Consider the following 14,011-nt stretch of genomic DNA (forward strand, 5'->3'; position numbering starts at 1 on the left):
ACAAAAAAGACAAAAGGATAAAGCAAGTTAAAACACACCTTATATATACTCAAATTTAAGCGCACAGGTGATAGAAATTCACTTGCAATTAGCCCTTGCGCAGTCTGTCAAAATTGTCTGTTTGTTTTTTTGCAATTAGACATTTCATAATCATTGATTGATATGATCTTTTAGATTTGTACACCAGTAAACAGATATTCTATTAACCACCCAACCGATAAGCCCGACTTTGGTTCGGGTTAAAAAAAGTTACAACTATCGATAAGCCCGAACTTTTCTCCCTACCTAATTTCCCCTTACTTACCTGGTGCACGCTGCGATGATCCAGCGTCGATCGAAAAAAAATACTCACCCTCTCCCCGGAGTTCCTCCGGACACGTCTTCCGTCTTCTTGCTTCAGCCGGCGAGTGCAGTGACGATCACCGGGGTTTCCCGGTGACGACGCTGCATGCGTCGGTGCGGGAGGGAGGCGGGGCGGGAAATTCAAAATTTGCTGTATTGAGTCCAATACAAAGAAATCCTTATATAATATATATATAATTGTATTATATATATATATTATATAGGCTACTGTACATTACATTATACACTATTTTTTTTTTTAAATTTTTGAATTATATAATTATTTATGTATGTATATATATATACACACATATACATATAAATCTATAGAAGCAAACAAGAACGTGTGTGTGCTTGTGACTTTTGTGGGAAAATCCAGTCCGATGGCAAAGCCAAGGTTTAGCCTTCGCAATATTTACCCCCAGGCGGCTCCTCCGATCAGGCATTGTAAGTGTTTACATAGGCCCCTATGTAGAGGAGCTGAACTCAGTTAACTCTTGCTCAACAGGAAGGAAAGAAAAATATGCTTTTTCTTAGCGCATATAGATGTTTTAAACATTCAAACAGCACAAACATTTTTTTAGGGCTAAGGGTAATATGTGTGCCATTAGAAAGAATGCTTTTTTAGGGGAACAGTGACTTTTAATGCAAGCTTTCCAGTGTCAAACAGCCGGGGATGTGTGGCTCCAGCAGCAAGATCATTTCTGTTACTAACTTCCGCGCAAATACGCCAGCGCCTGAATTTTAAATAATGAATTGATCGAAGGCTTCCAATTTTTGATCGCGAATACGAATGCACAACTGAGCCTCCGATTTTGCTTGGTGAATCAGGGCCAAAGTATTAGCATCAAATTTTGAACATCCAAGGATTATTTACCACCAGACATGGTACATTTTAAGCCACATTTGCTTTGAAGAGTTAGGATAACAGAAGATTTTCCATCACAAGACATTCAAGTACACAACACATCCAGTGTTTTTGATATTTTAAACAGCCTTTTTCAGACAAACACAACTGCTGTAGTGCCTCTTTTTTTCCCTCTCTTGCTGGGCTTCTTTAAGTCTCTAGATTAGTCTTCTTACACACAGTCAAGCAGTCTATTTGATCATTTTATAGAAAAAAACATAAATTCATCAATTATTTCTGAATTTGATCAATCAAAAGTGATCAATATCAATTGTCGAACTGAAATTAGCTTTAAGTCAGAAAATTGAAAGTTGATGAAACTAATGTCTACTGGGTTTTCAAGACTTCCTAATTGTTTACTAGACTTTTGAAGCATGCACACATACTGGATGTTTATCTCAATTTTTTGACATCAAGTCAAAATAGAGTGATCGATTATAAACAATCTATACCAAAGAATTGACTATTACAGTGTATATGAATAAATTATTTACATTGATTCCCATTCAACAATTAGCATTCATATTGAACAACTTGATTTGAAAATCCATCAAATTACAGTTGATTATCATATGGCTAACTTAAAGGGGACCTATCACCAAATTTATTTACGTAAAAGGGTAGACATCCCTTTTATATAAGGTAAAAAAAAATTTTTTTCTTTTTGGGTTAAAACACTTTTTTTTTATAAAAAAAAGTGCAGCCCCTAACCTTGTCTCTGGGATACCCACATCACACATCCCAGGAGGCTTCTGGCTGCTGAAATTTGGCATGCACAGAAGGGGCTTTTTCCCTCATGGGAAAAAAATGCCAATCTCATGCATATGCAGTGAGATCGGTACACTTTTTTTCCCATTTACAGTGGCTGCAACATCCAATTTTGTGCCTGCACAGTGAAAGATCCGCGGATGTAGGCAGGAGCCAGAAGAAAGAGATAGAAGATTACTGCACCCGGCACTTCCTCCATACCTGGAAAAAAGTGGATTACAGGATGGCAGGGGACCCAATCCAGGAAAGCTCCAGAGGTATCTGCGATAGTTATAGAAAGTGAGTTGTTTTTAAGCTTAGTTCCACTTTAATACCACTGTCACCTAAATTGGGCATTGGCCTGCATTGAGGGCCTTTTATTATTATTATTATTATTATTATTATTATTAAACAGGATTTATATAGCTCCAACATATTACGCAGCACTGTACATTAAATAGGGCCTTTTTGTTTAGGGTCAGAAAGCAGACACACATTGGAAACCTTATCAAATCAAACAAACATTCAATATTTTGGAAAATACATTATTTACATCAATATATTTATTTTATGTAGATAAAAGACTTTGGCCCTGATTCACTAAGCAAAATCAGAAGGTCGCTTGCGCATTCGTATTCGCGATCCGAAATCGGAACCCGTCACGCAATTCAGCAACTGAATGAGCTCGCGGCCGGAGCCGCGCATCTCCGGCAGCTTTACACTGGCGAGCTTGCATTAAAAGTCACTGTTCCCCTAAAAAAGTTCTTGGAGGGGCTGTTGTTTTGTGTGTTATCCTAATTAATCTATGTTGCTACATTTGATACTTTGCTTACCATTTAGCATAATAACTTCTTTTTTTTATTTGTTTTTATCTTGATTGTCTAAATGTCTTTTTTGCAATTTTAAGTCAATTTTAGGCTGGGTCTACATGAACGTTTTGTAAAAAGGCATGTAAACGTTCCTACTGCGTTTATAAGCGTTTGATGCACTTTTTTAACGTTTTAAAACTTTTTTAAACACTGAAAAACATCTATGCCACGTTTTCCAGCGATTATACAAGCGTTTTAGCACTTGGTAGAAGTAAGTGATTTCTGCAAGTTCAGGAAGTACATACATCCCTGCATACATGTGATATTGTGATCATGCAAGAGTACAGTGACAAACAGTATACACAGAATAGAGTCAAAAGAGTGCAAAGTGAAGCACAATTAAAGACAATGCCCCTGATTCATCATTGAAATCCGCGATCGCGGGAAGCGCGATAATACGCGCGACCCGCATTTTTAACAGCATAGTACATGTAATTAATCATGCATGACACATGGAATAGTGACACAGGACACAGGCCATTGTTAAAACGTTTGAAAAAGCCTCCATTGAAACCAATGAAAGCTTTTTTATTGACAATTTCTAGCATGCATAAACGCAGGAAAATGCTCCCATTAAAATCAATGGATGCATTTTCCCGCGATTTCCCGCGAATTACCAGCGTTTTAATTTTTTAAACGTTGCAAGCAATGTTTAAGATAAAGCTCAAAAACGTGCCTGAAGGAAACGTCCTGGTGTAGATTAGCCCATTGAAATGCATGGGGACTTCAAACATGAGCTTTAAAAGCCTCAGGTTAAACGCTGGGGAAACAGTCCATGTAGACTAAGCCTTAATGCTATGTTATTGTGTCTGTGGCCATATTGTTTTATTGTTTTTATTATGGGCAGCACGGTGGCTCAGGGGTTAGCACTCTGGCCTTTGCAGCGCTAGGTCCTAGGTTCGAATCCCAGCCAGGACACTATCTGCATGGAGTTTGCAGGTTCTCCCCGTGTCTGTGTGGGTTTCCTCCGGGTGCTCCGGTTTCCTCCCACATCCCAAAAACATGCAGTTAGGTTCATTGGCTTCCCCCTAAATTGACCTTAGACTACATTAATGACATATGACTATGGTAGGGACATTAGATTGTGAGCTCCTTTGAGGGACAGTTAGTGACACAACTATGGACTCTGTACAGCGCTGTGTAATATGATGGCGCTATATAAATACTGTATAATAATAATTGTTTAATTGCAAAATTCCTTTTTTTTTTTTTAACACTTTTCAATGTTTGTCTTGCATAAATATTTTCTAGTCCAGTTTTCCACCCTTGATAGGGCAAAATTGCATATTGGTTTGGTAAGTATTTCTTTAATGCAATATTTGTTGGGCCATATTCGAACTATTTTGGCATTACATGGAAGTGTGGGTTTACATGTGTTTTGTTTGTTCTTTTTATTTTTTTTTTTGTCATTTAGTGTAAAGTTTGGTGTTGTGTGTTTTTTTTTTGGTTTTGATGTGTTTTAATATTTTATTGTGAACTTTTTAGCAAATGTTTCTTTTGAATAACGTTGTTTCTAAGATGTTGTTGTTTGTTTTTTGGGGGTTTGTTATGTGATCTCCTTTCCAATCTCCTAGGACACACAGTTTAAAAAGACAATTGTGATTGTTTTTAAGCTGTTCCTTCCTCTGAATTATTTGTAAGGCTAAAAACAGCACAATTGTCTTATTAAAACTCAGTTGTTTGATGCGCATAGTTCTGCGCCAAACTTCAGGCACGTGTAGATGATAGTTGTGTGCCATGGTGGACCCACTATGTGTGCTTGAACTGTTTTATCAGTTGAAAAATGCACTGCACTTTTGCACAGTCCTCAGTAGGGTAAGTTTGTATTTTATTTGTGTATATTGCATGTTTTGCTTCATATGCACTCACATTAGATGTGTGTACATATACATAGAAAAGAGAAATTAGAAGAAGAAAAAGGCAAAGAGGGCTTTTTGGACCATATTGCTTCACATTGAAATGCCTATTTCTTCCTATGATTTCTGATATCATGGGCTTGGCTACAAGCAACATTCATGGAGGATATTGCTTCTGGTTAAAAGAAGGAATCCACCTTCATGTGCTTCCACTACTAAGCTGAGGGGAGTAAGTCAATTATATATAGTGGGCCAACATCTAAAATGCCATTCAAATCTGCAAAAACACCCTGAAGGGTTGGAAAAGCAAGAAAATGTTTGGCTTAAAGTGGATTTGGCCTTGGTAGTTTGATATACTAGTACTATTTGTTTTGTGTAAACACCTAAATAATGCATACACTCCACTATTTATCAGCATTAAGTTAAGCAACAACACAACATCTGTTCATTTCTAAGAGTGCCTGACCCTGCTTGTGAGCTTGGCAATCAATGAGCTTTGATGTTGTGTTGATGTTGTGCTTGGCAACCTGGACCTCCTTCCATCACCATCAGGTGTGTTAGAATGAGTATGAAACTCAGCTGGACAACTAATTCACAACCAGTTTGGACAACAGGCGGAAGTGTGCTTGTATACAATAGTGCTAAGGTCAGGCAGCACAGCACAATGACAACAAACCTATAACACAACTAAAAATGAACACAGGAGTTGTGTGGAGACAAATCAACATGAGTGCAAATGTCAGACTAAAAAAAAACAAACAAAAAAAAAAAGAAATAAAATCATGACAATTTATTTAGAAAATGAATGTGCACATAGTACATTCAAATACCAATATGTGACAAAGGCAATGAGGGGGTTAAGTAGGAGTTTGGTGTGGAAACCATGCAGACATTTGTACTCAATACTTGTAGAAAAAATGACACATTGCTGAACAATTGCTAAACTACAGAAACTGTCATTACAAACCAAGCACAAAAACATTGCAGCAATAATGAGGATTACAAAGTCACATCAATGCATAACATCCAAGCACTTGATGACACCCCCCCCCGCAAACCAGTCCAGTTAAATAATATTAATGTAAATGCATATGTATTTATATGCATTTAATTGCATTTTGACATATATACACAAGTGAAATCACTAAATGTTTTTTTAAACCACCTTTGACAATAATCCTTTTTTCAATTATTTCATTTCTATCAAGCCAAACTACAATGACATTTTAATTAGATCACAAATGCTTGGTGACAAATTTTTACAATTCATACTAGTGTGTGATAACATATTATGAACTGTTAACTAGTATATATACAGCTTGATCTCAATTAGTTTGCAGTGTTGCAAAAGAAACCAAAAAGTATGAAAACAGTGCAACAAATGTAACAATAAATAATTCATTTTGGTAATGAGTACAATGTAACCTAAAAAAGTAGCACTTACCCAAAAGAATATGAAGTATTAAAGATTCTAACTTACCTGTAATGGACTGTAGATACGCACAGAACAGAGAGCAGGTATGCGCTAATTAATTGCTATGATCTCACCATTAGCTTATCAGATCCTCCTTAATCGCGCAGCTGAAATTTAATTGCCTTAATTTGCAGATTCACGACCCCTATTGCTCATTATTTTCAAGGCAGGAATCCAGCTGGCAGTGAAGGCGCGTGTACTAGCCCACTTGGCTCTGGACCACGAAAAACCGGCCCGATGGAAGGGCGAACGTACGTACGTCCAGCGTACCCGCATTTCATTGATGAATCAGGGCCTTTATCCAAGTGTGCTGGACGAATACTAACTTAACCTAATCTGAATACTGAAAAGTGTAGATGTGTAAGATTTAATATGTTCACTCATCTCTGGTACAGTGCAGTAATGTACCTGCTTATCTAAGTGGACATAGTAACTGTTGACACAATTAGACCTTTTCTATTCACCTACAATCTGCAGAATCCATTTGCTGGAGGAAATAGTAATTAGGTCACCTATACCGCTTTCCTCCCTCATCCATCCCATTTCCTTCCACAGGCTAAACACCAACAATCACCCATAACCACATTCATCTGAACAGGCCAGGTCACAGGCACACATGTCTGAGGGAATTATGTAGACCATCCTCAAGTGTCTATAGTTTCACAACATCAACACATCAGAATTTTTGTTTACAAATGTAGCTAAGGACTCCTCAACAATGAAACCAGATTTAGAGGGGTTCTCCAAAAAATGCTACTCTGTCTTGCTAATGCCTTTTCATCTTTGAGCAGTGAAACTGCTGATTTCATTCAGGACATTGACCTCTCAGAGTTGACAAAAGACATTGAGACAGCTGTCCCTGAAGAACATTCTTCTGCAAAAGATTTATTACAGCTAATTAAGGTCCTTGGAGGTGTTTATTGTCTTAATTCCAGGATGTTCTGGGATATTACTGACATCTAACAATAGACAGTTCAATGGATGCCCCAGAGCTGAACTGAGCATTCATATATGGGAAAAACTTTGCTAGAATCAGGAAAGCAAAGTAATTTCAGTGATATAGATTTTGCTGCAAAAATATGTTGGTTGCTAGTAATGAATTTTAAACAAAGCAAATAGTGTTACTTGCTCATTCAGCGATTTAGGCAAAATGTGTTAAAAAATATTTAGAATGTGTTAGAATAGTTTTAGTACCATTTGGTCCTATTGTTATTTTTGTTTTTTTGTGAACTGTTGTGGTATATTGTTCATTTTAATTTTTTTACTTACTGTGAAGGGTTTGTAAAATATTAGGGATAATACAGGTATATTTTGTAGTGCAAGAACAGGTTTACAATAATAAATAGGTTATTAAAAGCATACTGCACGATAAAACAAATCGCCAAAACCAGCCTATTTTTTTTCCACGACTACAATGTATTTGCTAAAATGGTGAAAGTTTGCTGAAAACATCTGATTTTAAAGAAATGTTAAAGGTAAACTTATGAAAAGTAAATAGGCAGTGTTATCTGCCAAATGTGTGGTTCTCCTGAACCACTGTACAGACAACTATTGTTTTTTTGCTGTGTGCAGTTGTGTAGTCCATCTTTGGCTAGCCACAAACCTTTTTTTCCAGTTTAACACATGAGAAAATGAAAAAGTTAAAATGATAATAAAAATGTGAGCAGAAAATTGCATTTGGTTTCCTCTCATTCTTATAAACTACCAAATTGAATTTTTAAGCTGCACCCTTGTATATATACCATTCATAATTAAAGTTTAGTGAGCTTGCCATCAGATAATAATTTGTTTAGTTGTTTCACATAATAAACCAGAGGTTGTTTTTGTCATTTGTTGCCTCATAACTATGTTTACTCCAAATGTTTTTAAAAGCTGGACACCACTGTATGTTAAATATAGTTTAAGAGGCATTCCTGATTCCTAAAGACTAAATACAGTCTCCTTTGTGTCTTGCAACATTATAAAACTTTCAGCAGTAACAAACTATTAGTAAGCTACATTTAAACACCAGCCAGAAAAGATTTAAATATAGTATGATATACATAATTCAGACCCTATTTAGGCCTTATACACAAGCTAGATTTTTGTTGTCTTAATTAACCATTTATCATTACCTCTTGATGTACAGGTGTCCCCTGACATTGTTTGGTGATCCTCAGGGTCAGTTCACTATGGACCACTATTGGTTTCCTTTCGGGAAGACATAGCTGAGTGTTTCCCAGTCATCCTTCCCCCTTTACATAGAGAAGAGCACTGTTTTATGTATAGCACTTTTTTCTCATTTGTTCTACTGTCACTGGTAACAACTACTAACAAATATTTACAGCAACAATTAAAAAGCATGTGTACATAGTTTTAGACTTGCAAAACTTATTAGTTCATTCTTTCAAATTGTCATGCTATGTTAAATAAGGCTGGTAATATAGAACCAGTTTTAGTGGGAAAAGGTAGAATATAGTGAAAGTTTTAAGACACCTTTTAGATGTCTCCGATTTCCAGCCACTTAGTGCAGAGGCGATCTCCGGGGTTTCCCGGTGACAGCAGTGCATCCCTTGGTGCGGGCGGGAGGATCAACGAGAAATTTAAATATTTTTGTATTGGATTCAATACAAAAAAGCTGTATTAAATCCAATACAAAGATATTCTTATACAATATACAATTTTTATTTATTATATTGTTTTTTATTATATTTTTTTTAAGTTAAATTTAATAAATGTATTACATTTTGGACATATTATGGTAAGTTGGTAATGTCTAAGAATTATAGCCTACAATGTGAAATAAATTTCTATGCAAAAAATATGTAACGCTTTTTGCATTAAAATTTGGACAGAATTAGAATGCCAGGGGGTTAATACATAAAAAAGATCTGCATTGTACAAAAATTGTATACTTTATCATTATTTTTTAAAAAAATTAGGATGAGGGAAAAATTGTGTACAATAAATAGTACAGTCTGCCTAACTTGTGTCACTTGATGAGAAATATCAGTTTTAGGAGGGTGGAGTTCCTGAAAAGAAGGAGGCTGAGCTGTTTTGCACAAGCACAGACTGCACAGGCACTGATTTGCTCAAAGACTTCTATTTGCATCACAAACAACTTGGTCAGATAGAACTAAAGCATGCAAATAGATGCTTACTGTTCCATCAGCAGGACACATGGCTGATTAACAGGACCGTTTTGCTTCCTCTTTTCATGTCTAAGGAATGATTTTCAAATATCTCATTTGTTGAAAAAACAAGGTAAGTGTCTTCATTCTATTTTAAAAACTGTCTAATTTTACCACACAAGGAAACTTTCGTAAGTTGTTGGGAAATAATTGGTAAAACTTTTCTAGTATTTCTACAGAGAATTTATCAATAATGATTAGGTAAAAAAAAATACAAGAAGCTATCAAAGATTTGTTTTTTTTTCCTTTAGTTTATCATTTTTAGCAGTATTTTCTTTTGAGATTGATGCTATTGGTTGCTGAGTGGTAATACTTTAATAAAAATTGTATTGTAAATTAATTATGAAAAGTAGGTTTAGGGAAAATGACTTGTGCATAATAATCAGCATCTTTGTTTAACAAACAAACATGAACTGGAGAAATGATGATTAGATCCTTTCTAGAGATTAAAATATTACAATGTCCAGTTAATTGTAGTACCATGATTAGAGCTAATCACTAACAAATAATTGCATTAAATTATATGTACCAATTATTGGTAATTACTTCCTCTGTAAAAATATTGAAATATTGTGTTGTAAATAAAGGGACGGTTGTCAAGCAGTTACATTTATTAGTGATGAGGTTAAAATCTATCAGCTATTCAGCCCTAATATAAATACTTATTAATATGCAGTAACAACCTTTACTTTCTGTGATAAAATGATGATTATGTATAATGGGACAGATTTACTAAACAGGAAAGCACAACAGCAGAGGGAAATCTATACAAAGATATTTGTATTTGGCTTTGGGTTCATAATTGTTTACCCAGGGAACACAATATCTTAACTACTGAAGAGTAAAGCATTTTTAGTGTGACTACATTGATCTGTAGATCAGTATTTGGTACGCTACATTAACTGTGAATGTAGAGTGGCTAAGATATACTAAAGATTTCAGGAATATTCTATTTTCATTTCCTGTACATGTGCTGCTAATCCTGGAACATTTTGCACACAGTAAATTCTGTGGAAGCAAAGAAAATGAAAGGAATGGAGAAAGGGGTCTTTTTGCTGCTTATATTATTATTAAACAGAATTTATATGTTGCCATCAAATTACACCTTGCTGTACAAAGTCCATAGTCATGACACTAACTTCCCTCAAAGAGGCTCACAATCTTATGTCCCTACCATAGTCATATGTCATTAATGTATTCTAAGGTCAATTTTGGGGGGGAAGCCAATTAACCTAACTGCATGTTTTTGGGATGTGAAGCAGACACGGGGAGAACCTGCAAACTCCACGTAGATAGTGCCCTGGCAGGTTTTGAACCTGGGACCTAGAGATGAAAAGGCCAGAGTGCTAGCCTCTAAACCACCTTGCTGCACAATATATTGAAAATATGTTACAGTCAAACAAAACAATGTACAAAAAACTCAGTTCCACTGTCCCCCATTCTCTTGCATTTGCAGCATGCAGAGATATGGGGGTTTGTTGTTTTTTAATAACTCTAGACAAGTATTGCTAATAAAGTAAAATAGGAGAAGAAGATGGATCCTGCGAGGTCCTATGGACAAACCAGATCTTTGATGTATACCCTGGTGGGTGAGATCCCAAAGTCTCCTAATTGCAGAAGCATTTTGCCATATTGTCACATTGTCAGGGGAGCTTGAGACATATATAAGCTACTACAATAAGCACATAATAGGTAGATAAACATCATAAACAGAATCAAAAAATTAATTCATTCATCATATACCTTTTGGACCACAGTCATCATACATGATTGCTTGTCATTAATGTCACCATATATAGTGTAATTAATGAAGCATAAAAGGAGTTACGATCAAACAGAATAATTGACTATATTGTCAACAATAATCCATATTAAGAAGGATATAAGCATTGTATAAATACTTGTTCACTACAAAATGCTTATACATGTTTTGGATCCTGCACTGTGGTATAATTCATAAAAACTTAGGGGTTAGCTGCAATACCACGAAAAAGAATGAACCCATACCCTACAATATACCCTTCTCTTTTATCTAATTTCTGTGGAAGTATGATTTGGCTGTTTTACCAGTTTTGAGGGTGACATGCATTTTCATTTAGTACATAAAACCAAGTTGAAAAAAAAAATAGGTTTTCGCAGGTATAAGTAACTAGTCCACTATTAACATTTTTTGTAAAGTACCAAGATCTTATAATGCATGGTTGTTAAGTAAATGCTGGGATATGTACTTGCTAGTTCCCTTAGGGATTGTGAAAACAAGCTTATAGACAATATTTTACAGATATAGACTCAATGGCTACTTTATTAGGTACACCTGCTAGGTAAAGTGTCATTAAGGCTTTGTACCCACAATAAGAAGTATTTATGCTCACCAAGACTGGAGAAGAAAGAGTGGATGAACATGGGTGATCCAGCAAATCTGGAAAGGATTTCCTAAACATCAATTGCTAATATTTAGAAAATGTTTTTAACCCTGGACTAGATCCATTTCAGGTTTACTGGATTATGGCCCATCTGCAAAAAAACATATTTAAAAATATTTACCTGCCTGTTGATTATTATAAAGAAGAATGCCAAGATGTGCTCGGCATGTGCGGAAGCTACACCATACCAGCCTAAGCAATCAAGGTGGCTGAAGATCGGCTCCAGGAAGAGGAGAAGAAAGAAGATGGTGCAGTCAACAATGGAACGAAGACAGGGCCTGCATGGTCACAATTTGTTTTATGGATTAGTTCCACCTAAGTCAGAGACTTTCAATAACAATCCCTTCCACAGCTTCCTTTAACCAGTAAAAAAAGATGACATGAATGGCTTAAAATACATTTTTCCTCTAATTTGGTACTGGGCACTTAACAAATATTTATGTGAGAGAGTAAATGTATTTTAGTGCAGACGTCATTGTTAATCAAGTGCTTTTAGCTACCTGCATGTGGGGTAAACAGAACCTGAAGAGGTAGCAGGCACAGTAAGCCACAGGCATGGAAAAACAGATCATGTGGTGGAAATTCTGAACAGTTGCAGAAAAGGCACAGGCTCAAGTTTTATTTTTGGGGGGGCTGTATTTTTTTGGTTTGGAAGTGGGAAAGGAGGGTTACGTACACTTTAATGCCTATGGCCAAAGATCAGATCATGCGATAAAAACCTAAATAAATTATGTAGACATAGTCATGAGGTTAATTTTTTGTTCAATCAAAAAATAAAATGTTGAAGGTGTTTTATAACATTTCTTAGACTCTGTATTGATACAATGATGGTAATTTAATTTTTTATGTAGCAGAATATTAGTGCAACTGTTTATTAAGTTTATATTTTCAGTAAAAATTGCATTGAAATTCATTTTAGTGCACACAGTCACAATAAACTATAAACATTTTCTGTAAGTGATAAATAATTAGACAAGTAAATAGATACTACAACACATCATTAGAGGCCATTGCAGCTACATCACATCCCTTTCTCAACTCAACATTACAGCCACTATTTTGCAAAATTGGTATTTATATAAAAGAAACATATTTGATTTATTACATCATAAAAAAATTCCAAATAGAATGGATTAAACTTTCCAGCCTAGCTTGGTGATGCACTCATATGCACCAACACCTAGCTCTAGGAATTTGCCAGAGTGTATGCTGTAAGGCACTTGCATCATACGGTGTATACAGAAAATAGCAATTATTTTTATTCTTTTCTAAAAGCTTTTTATTTTTTAAGTTTACATTTTCTTTAATTGTCTTTCATCTGTATGTTCACAACATACACTTAACTTTGCACTTAAAGTAGACCAGATTGTACAGCATAGTGAAAAAGTAAATACACCTTAAAGATTTATTTTTTTTGCATATTTAAACAAGCAATTATTAAATTATCATTCAAGCAGTGCCTACAAATAAAGGTGATATACATAGGCAAGTGACACATAAAAATGCAACGATGAATCTGTTCTGGAAAATAACAATAATGAAGATTTTGTTATGTAAAAAATAAATATGCAGCCTATATTTACCACTGCACAAATCCATAATTGTAAAATCAGGTGTTTTGGATTAAGAGCCAATATTAGTAACTTTCTTAGGGAGTAAGTAACCTTCCTAAGGAGAAGCAACTTATATTAATATTTGTGTTGAAGTGATTACAATTTTATTTAACCTCTAGTGTGCGGGGATCACAGTGGAACTGCAGATGAACTCTCAATGGAGTTTCTCTATTGAGAGTTCATCTGCAATTCAGTTCCCATGGTCATGGGGCTAATAAGTACAGCCCGGTGACCTTGGGAACTTTGCGATCACAGCTGATTGCAGGAGAACTCTCAATGCAGTTTCTACACTTAGAGTTGTTCTGCAGTTCAGTTCCTATGACCGTTCACAGTGACCGTGGGATCTAAACTGCAGATGAACTCCTAATGGAGAAACTCCATTGAGAGTTCATCTGCAGTTCCACTGCGATCCCCGGGCATTACAGGTTAATTAACCTCTAGTGCCGGGGATCGCAAACAGGAGGATTCCCAGGGCTGCAAGAATGAATGCAGCCCTGAGAATCCACAGCGATTAATTAACCTCTAGTGCAGGGGTCAGCAAACTTTTTTGGCTACTAGGCCATTTTGGGAGGTCAAAAAGGCACACTAGGCTGGACTCTCTCTCGAGTCG

At 35.8% G+C, this 14,011-nt stretch overlaps 1 long non-coding RNA gene across 1 annotated transcript in view; it reads left to right on the forward strand.

Moving 5' to 3' along the window:
* The first annotated feature begins 9,299 nt into the window (after positions 1-9,299).
* The window catches only part of LOC140343367 (uncharacterized), a 44,662-nt gene continuing 39,950 nt past the window's right edge, over positions 9,300-14,011 (forward strand). Inside the window, exon 1 of the long non-coding RNA XR_011923306.1 lies at positions 9,300-9,438. This is a non-coding gene — a long non-coding RNA (uncharacterized lncRNA). The remainder of the gene's footprint in view (positions 9,439-14,011) is intronic.

The sequence above is a fragment of the Pyxicephalus adspersus genome, chromosome Z (genome assembly GCF_032062135.1).
Source record: "Pyxicephalus adspersus chromosome Z, UCB_Pads_2.0, whole genome shotgun sequence".
NCBI lineage: Eukaryota > Metazoa > Chordata > Amphibia > Anura > Pyxicephalidae > Pyxicephalus > Pyxicephalus adspersus.